Below are 8,961 nucleotides of genomic sequence, written 5' to 3'. Positions count from 1 at the left end.
GACAAATGATTCGCTTCCAGAAAAAAAAAAAAAAAAAAAAAAAATGACTTTTTTTTGAGAAAACTGTGTTGGTCTTTAGCTCTTTTATAATTAAATCTGGATATACCTCAGAAGAATCTTAAGACTGTGGTGATAAGAGGTTTTCCTCCAGAAAAAAGAGAAAAATAACAACTGGAACTCAAAGCTTGAAATTCTGTGACAAAACATGAACTGTCCAGGATTGGAGGTTGAAAGTTTTGCTACAGTGTCCTGCAATCATTGAAGCAGATAACTTTTAGTAGCTGCAGCCATGGACTCCACATTTTCAAGAACTGGACCTGCAACCCAGAAGAGCTTGTCAGAATGTGGCAGGAACTCTGGAGGTAGTTTTTTTGTTTGGTTTCATTTTGTTTTGTTTTTAATTTTGGGACTGTTGACCTTGCTGTGAGAAAAGAGGCAACTACTAAGCAAGCACTGCCACCAGCTATGTTACTGGGAATTAGAAGACCTGAGTTTCTCTTCAGACCTTCAGTGCAAACTGACAACACTCCATCCAAAGTGAATTGCGTCCTGTGCCTCCTGATTGCTGAGTGTTCACCTGACCTTCTGACCACCTTCCTTCTGCTAGTCCATCTGCCTACAGACCTGGTACTGGATTTTTGCTCATGGTGATTCCTACCACCTTACTACTGAAGAAGGCGTCATTCCAGTGGACACTGTGACCCAAGAGGCATTCAGCCATCATGATGTGGCCTTTACCTCCACTCCTTTCCTGTTGTACCCAGATTCAGCACAACCCTTTATAGTATAGTCAGAGTCCTCAAGCCAAATGACTGAGGCTATTTTATCACAAAGGCCCACTTTTTTCCATGAATGTACATGTCATTTCTTCAGTTAAAGCCTTCAGAGACACACAATAAACTTGGACCAGGGGATTTATAATTGTCAACTCTGTCTAAAGAAAGAAAACACCTCTTTGAGAACTGCCTTAGACCATGTCCTTACAATCTCAAAAGACTGAAGTTCATGAACTGTCTTGGGATCCCATCAAGGTCTCTGGACTCTGTTCTTTTTCTACTTCAAATCTATAGTAGCCTACTAGATGAGAAAGCAGATACTCTTGACCAGTTGGGATCAAAAGAAGGTACAGTGAATTCCTTATAGCATCTTCTTTGGGATTACTCAGGAACCAGAACTCTTCACAAAACATAAGAAATTCTACCAAGGAATCCCTTTACCTAATGGCATCTCACAAGACTACAGACTCAAGAAAAGTCCTCTTGATACATCAAGATAGCACCTATATGGTAATCCCCTCTGTTTATATAGCACTTTACAGTTTCAAAGCACTTTTACATACATTTATCCCAGTTATCAAAATAACCTGGGCAGGAATTATCCCTCTGTCCAGTGTATATATGCTGTATACACAGTTCATCCATTGACCAGTTGGTAGTCATCTATATCATCAGAATGTCCTGCTGATGAGGTATCACAGTGCTTGTACTCAAGTCACTCTTATTTTACTTAACAGTGGTTCCAAAGCACAAGAGTATTATGCAAATCTGTAATCCCAGGAGTTTGGGAGACTGAGGCAGGAGGATCACAAGTTCAAAGCCAGCCTCACCAAAAGTGAGGTGCTAAGCAACTCAGTGAGACCTGCTTTTAAATAAAATACAAAATAGGACTGGAGATGTGGCTCAGTAGTCAAGTGCCCCTGAGTTCAATCACCAGTACCCTCCTCTCCCCAAAGAAAAGTAGTAATGCTAATAATTCAGGTATGTCAAAGAAAGCCAATAAGCACTTTAAGTGAAAACAGTAAAATTCCCAACTTAAGAAGAAAATTTAAAAGTGATGTACTGAAGTTGCTAAAACTTACAGTAAGAAGGAATCTTCTATCCATGAAACTTTGAAGAAGAAAGATAAATATGTGCTATGTTTTCTGTCACACTGCAAACTGCAAAATTTACAGCCACAGTTTGTTAGAAGATACAAGGCTAATTACGCTCAAGGATTCCAGGCCTCTGCTGATGGCTTGGTGTATATACTCTGTGAATAAGGAGAAACTATTTCATGCTTATTCTAATATCCTGATCACAAGGATATATGTAGAAGTTTATTTGCAAGGAAGTATCTGTTAATCTGTTTTAAATTTGAACTTCAGGCAAAGGGTGACCTCCCTGAATAAGGGTCAAAACTTCAACATTTTTACTAGTTTTACTACATATTAGCTTTGAAAGATTGGGGATATAACTTGGAAAACATGAACACTTTCTTAGAAGTTACAGCTTATTCAGATGCAATGGAGACACCTGAATGAGCATATAATCTGCACTGGGGGAGTCCAGGAATAGCGTCCTGAAGAAAGTGACAAAAAGAGATCTAAGCTGAGATCTACAGAGTTAGCCAGTATAAGACAGAATCACAACGGGGTGCCGAGTTTTATTTTCAGTTAATTAAGTGTCCTTGTGTTAGTCAGCTTTTCATTTCTGTGATCAAAATTCCTGTCAAGAACAACTTCGAGGAGGAAAGATTTATTTTGGCTCACGGTTACTGAGGTTTGAGTCCATGGTCAACTGGTTCTATTCCCATGGACACAAGGGGAGGCAGACATCATAGTGAAAGGACATAGTGGAGAAGAGATTCTCAGCCCATGGCAACCAGGAAGCAGAGAGCGAGAGGGAGAATGAGAATGAGAATGAGAGAGAGAGAGAGAGAGAGAGAGAGAGAGGGAGGGAGGGAGAGAGAGGGAGGGAGGGAGAGGGATGGAGAGAGGGAGAGAGGGCAGGGCCAGAGAGAAGATAAAGTCTTCCAGGGCATGCCCCTAGTGTCCTACTTCCTGTCATTAGTTCCCACCTCCCATAGACGATTCAGTCATTAGTAGATTAATTAATTTGGTGGATTAATTCACTGATGAGGTCACAACCCTCATGATAGAATCTTTTGCCAAAAGCCCTACCTGAACATCACTGCACTGGAGAGCATGTTTTCCACACATGCGTTTTGGGGATATATTTCACACCCAAATTCTAATAGCCCTTGACTTGCCTGGCTGCACTCATGGAAACAGGAAAGCTAAAAAACAATCATTCTCTAGACCTCAAAGTGAAGCTTCACTTGAACCAGATTGCCAGTGATATTTCAGTTCCTGATCATGTTAGCTCATCTGGTCTGGTCATCATCAAGGTTCGCTTAGAGGTGGGGATTCTGAGAACATTTGAATTCTCATCCTTCCATCCTTCCATCCTTCCATCCTTCCATCCTTTCATCCTTCCATCCATCATTCATCTACCCTTCTATCCAAACTAACCATTGGTAACTTATAAGTTATTGTGCTTGATGACATGATGATAAAAAGCTGGAAAACTTCACTGTTTATGGATTTTAAAAAATCTAATCGGGAGGCCTATGTCAAGAACATGTGGTGGGTTACATATAATGCTGGAGTAGTTCAAAGACACCATGTTTTTGAAGCAGCACATGCCCTGCCTCCACTTTATGAGGCAGTTTGTCTTCTGACCTTGCAGCATTCATTACATGCCACTACTACAGATACTATAATTCTTTCCTTTTGGTATTTAACATTTATTGTGGGAACATTATTTATCAAAGAGTAAAATTTTGAAACTTAATAAAGCAAACACAGAGGCGGTTCATGATTAACACTGGTACAGTAGTGCCCTTAGGTCAAACATTTGCTTTACTAAATGCCAAGCAGTCTCCAGTTTCTAGCAATAAAACATGATTTCATTTGTCTTCAGTGCTGTTGGAATGCCTCTACAGTAGCCCTTAGGCAGCAGAGGCATAATTATGACTCCACCTTCAGTAAAATCAAATGTCATCCATGGACACTCAGACCAATTAGAAAGAGGGATGTCCAGAAGAAGATAGTCAAGAGAAGAAAAACTGTTGCCCTACAACAAAAGAACCATCTAAGGACATTTGGGATGTTAGCTGCAGGTCATCTATGTTGGTGGCAAAAATATCTTGAGAAATATTGTGGAAACTATTAATAGGAGAAAACTTTTCAGCAGAAGCAACCTGGATGATGCTAGCAATCCTATCACTCCTTTGCTCAAAGTCACCCAATGGCTTCTGATTGCATTTAAATGGTTCTCTTCAGGGGCACCAGCAGTGTCTTTATGGTCCAGGACCATAGGTTTTCTTGTTCCTTTCCTTCATTTCCAAACCTTTACAAGATCAGGTGCTTACCCTGCCTTCTTAACTCCATCTCTTTCATATTCTTTCTTTTCAGTTCCTAAATTCTTTAAAATCAAGAGCTTACACTCCTTTTATGTATGATCTATCAAAATGTATAAAGGCATCCTACTATCATGTACAACAAATTAGAACACAAAAAATTTTAAAAGAAGAAACAAAAAAGTTTTCATGGACAAAAATGTATAATTTATCACATGCAACATGATCTTTTGAAGTATGTATACAATGGCTCAATGGAGGTAACTAACATGAATATACTCATGTACATATACATATTTTATTTTTTTTATTTTTACAGACTGCATTATGATTCATTGTATACAAATGGTATACAACTTTTTGTTTCTATGGTTGTGCCCAATGTAGATTCATAACATTCGTGTAATGATTTTTGTGGTGAGAATATTTAAAGTGTCCTCTCAGCAATCTTCAAGAACAGAAACATTGTTACTAACTAGTCACCCTGTTGTACAATAGAGCTCTTGAACTTATTTATCCCCCTGGCTAACTGAAATTTCCTGTGCTTTGACCATTATCTCCTCCATCCCAATCCCTAGCAGCCACCATTCTACTCTTTCGTTCTTTGAGATCAAGTTTTACCTATGTGTGCTCTTGTACTTTTCTTTCTGTGCCTGGCTTAACATAATTTCCAGATTCGTCTATGTCATTCCACATGACAGACTTTCCTTTATTGTTTTTAAGCTGAATATTATTTTCCTGTGTCCATGTGCCACATTTGCTTTATCCATTCCTCCATAGAGGGACCCAGGTTGTTTCCCCTCTTGGCTTTCTGAATAGTCTGCCATGAATGTGAAAGTGCAAATGTCTCCTCAGCATTTCTGTTGGATGTGTACATAGCAGGGGGGCTGCTAGGTCACACAGCAGTTCTAGGTTTAACTTTTTGATAAGCTTCCACACCCTTTTCCATGCCGGCTGTGGTAATTTGCAGGGTTCTGTCCTCCCCACATTCTCTTCCAGGCTCCATTGCCTTTCATCTTTTGGAGGTAACTGCTTGCGGGTGTGAGGTGACATCTCCCTGTCCTGTGGTGCAGAAGACATCTTTGGCTCCTGGAATCTTCCCACACGCCTCTTGTCTTCACACTTACAGTTCCTTCTTCCCAGGAGGCTCTTCCTATTTGCTCTTTGCAGAAGGGATTCTCTTATCACTCAGATCTCAGAGAAATGTCATCTACTCAGAAAGATCTCTCACCATCTGGTTCAAAGAGCCCCCTCCCTTCTGCTCATTTCTCTCCTTTTAGGTCACCAGTCTTGACCCCACTGGTTCATTTTACTTTTTCTTACAGTACGTTTTATTATTGCAAATTATTCTGATTAATAGTTTTTTTCTCTGTTGTTGCTCTGGAGTTTACTTGGGTTTGAATTTCTATCGGTTATTGTTTGGGTGAACATGGCATGATAACCTGAGCTTCAATTTTATCACTGGCAAAAATGGGGTGGGGAGAAGTCTTACATCATAAGGTTGTTATGAGAATTAAATCAATCAAAATGAGTGTGTTAAAGTCATCATTATTATTGTTATTTGTCTCCTCCATTAGAATGATAATGGTCAGAATCTTAGCTCTAAAAATCTTAGCTCTCTAGTTCATTGCTGAATCCCTAGTAACTATTACAGATTTCACAATAGTGGATATTTAATCAATATTTTTTAAATAAATGTTTTATAGGAGAGGGCCCATGGGAAGATAAAAATTTATAGGGTAATAGATCTAAAAAAGCAATTTAGGCCAGAGATGAAAAGAAAGTCACTATTACATAATGAAGCAGGTGAGAGGCATGCATTGTTAGCACCATTTTCTGTGACCTAATATTAATGAGGCCAAGAAGATAGGTTTGGCACCTTTGTGTGCTGCATGTAGGTGTGTTCTATGCTGGGGTCATGCACTCAACATGCCTACAGCTAGTCAGTGATCTCATGCATCGATGCCTGGAATCAGAGAGACAGAGAACAAAGAAAATCTATCATTTATGGCTAAGGAAAATGCATGTGGAGGTGTATTCCTAATAAAGAGTGGCGTGATTCTTGGCATTGACAACGTCATGTATTTCAGTGTCAGTTCTCCACTGAGTTCAAGCTACCTAGTACACTCGATCCCATTTCAGCAATATTTCCAATGCTTAACAATGCCACATGAGACAGAGCCTGGGATTGAAGGAACTGAGAAAGCTTAGTTATCTCCTTTCCTGAAATACTTTTGGCTGCCACCAGGTACTAAGGTACTAAGTTAGCACATCCAAACAGGATGACCTTATCAAGCAACTGTAAGTGAAATTGGTTCAAATTCCCTATCATACGATCAAAGGATTTTAATAATATTCAAATAAGTATCACTTTATGCATTTAAATAATTTTTTCTTCCTGCCTTTCTTTTTCAACACATTTTTCAACACATTTTTTAAATAGCCCAAAATTAACAAAAGCAACCACCAAACATCATATTTTATGATAGTATGAACTTTTTATTTTTTCTTGAATCCATATGTTTGACTTAAGGCAATGATGGTATTTTCTCATTTCATTTTATTCAGGGCAATATGGCAAGAAGTAATTCATTTATTTTTGTTAAACCTCTAAGGGATAATTCTGCTGAAGTCAATAAAAATTAAATTTACCACTCACATGAATTTATGGTGTATTTATGATAATTCTCAAGAGCAGAGCAGAATGACACTTATTTAAAAAAACAGTACAGCTGTTTTATATGTATATTTAAGGTTCTCATTGTAAACTAAGCAACCACAGAATTCCAAGGAAGCTAACAAACAGACACAGGAATTCAAATGGATTTTCTTTCTACAGGCTGGGGAAAGAAATATAAAATCTGATCATTGCTATTAATAAGGGGAAAAGAGCATTCAAGACATCTGGTCAAGTAGCAAAGGACTGTAATCTCTTGAGGTCTGCACATGCCTACTCATTGAGATTCTGACCTAATTCATTGAAATTCATTTTTGTTTACTTTAAATATGCGTACTCTCCCTTGCTAGGGACAGAGGACACTAAGTGGGAAGTTTAATGGAGTTTTGATTTCTTGAATGAATAGGGAAGCACTTGTCAGGAACACAATGCCTATAAGTCAGTCTGGCTGCATTAGGGCCCTGCAGCACGCTGGCGGTTAGAGCCTTCTTATTCATTTTCTAGTACTATCTTTCCTTCAGCAGGTTTTCAGCTCTTCCTGCAGGTTGTGCACCCACGATGCTTCACATATTATGACAAAATACTGCACTATTCTAATTTGCCTGAGACTAAATAGAGATAAACACAAAATAACCTCCTGGCTTAGGATGGCATGAGCACAGGCTATCTATCCCAGCAGCCCCAGGACTGGAAACTATGTACTTCACTAGCCAGATGAATTTTGTAGAGACACTCAATTTTTCTAAACCTTAGTTTTGTCATCTGTCAAATGGCTTTTAAAATTTAGTGCTGATGTTAAGTGGCTCTAATTCCCAGTTCATCAAGTAGGTATAACAGGAGAAGAAGAAAATCTTCATACATTGTAGCACTTGACCCATAGTTGACAAGAAATTTTACTTCTCTAAGGAGAAGAAAGTTTGGCTATATGATACAATTTTTTAGATATTTGTCTTGATCATGATTTTTGATTGGTGACATTGTTTCAAAGAGTTATTCTTATAATTGTCATGGAGGTGCTATCTTCTAAGAGGGCATTTTGTGTTGAATTGAAGAAAAATCTTGCAGGGGAATGCAAATCTTAGAAACCTCTTGACTAGCCATATTCTTAACTTTAGGCGCTTATACCACTAAATGCATAGACCACAAGTCCCGATTCACTTGTACCTGAATCAAGTGAGGTATTTATTCAAACTCAGGCTTCTATCCCTTCTCACCACCTGTTATGAAAAACATTAAAGATGATGACAGTAGCAATATCTTCACTTTTTTTGTTATTTTGTTTCTAAAAATATGATTTTGTACTATATAGAAAATTTTTCTGAGATATTCAGTACTGTGTTTGGCAATTTTAACACATTGGAAAAGAAAACTTTAAATAAATGATTTTTGAAATTAAACTAAAAATAAGTTTATTGATATATTAACTTCCTCCCCTTCATATATGGATTAGGATTTCTTTCTATTTTGAGTATCGACCCTCTACCCACAACATCACCTGGATTTTCCCTTCATAGCCTTACCTATCATGGTAATGGATTAATTTCTAATGTCATTATTTGTTTATGACCTAACTCATTAACAAGATGGTAAGATTTTTAAGGGCAGGAGTTATGCCTGTTTACTATCTCATCATTAGAATCTATAAAGGAGTTGGGCACAGAGTAGGCCCTAAATTTTTTTTTGGAGAGGCATAACAATTTATTATGAGCAAATAGCCCTGGAAATAGAAAGGCCTGGATATGAATCTGGATAAAAACTTGTGATTTCTGTGTAGAGGGCAAAATTAAGTTCCATAGTCTTTTTTTTTTTTTTTTAATGAAGAGAATAATTATGTTGTAGAGTTATTGTAAAGTTTACAATAATGAATCATATAAATCACATATGATTGTACCTGACATATAAGTAATGGCTGCTATTATTACCACAATTTCTATATACTGGGTATATGTAATGCTAATTTTTAATCTGATGATAAGGATCAGGCCTTGGTCTATTGAAGCCTTTCAGAGGCATCCTTCCCAAGAGGATCACCTTGCTCCATATGCCTTTTTCAAATCCATATCCAGCCCCTAGTCCTTGCTGATATTTGTAAACCTCAACTCTAA

The sequence above is a fragment of the Sciurus carolinensis genome, unplaced genomic scaffold (assembly GCF_902686445.1).
Source record: "Sciurus carolinensis unplaced genomic scaffold, mSciCar1.2, whole genome shotgun sequence".
Taxonomy (NCBI): Eukaryota; Metazoa; Chordata; class Mammalia; order Rodentia; family Sciuridae; genus Sciurus; species Sciurus carolinensis.
This window is presented reverse-complemented; position numbering follows the sequence as displayed.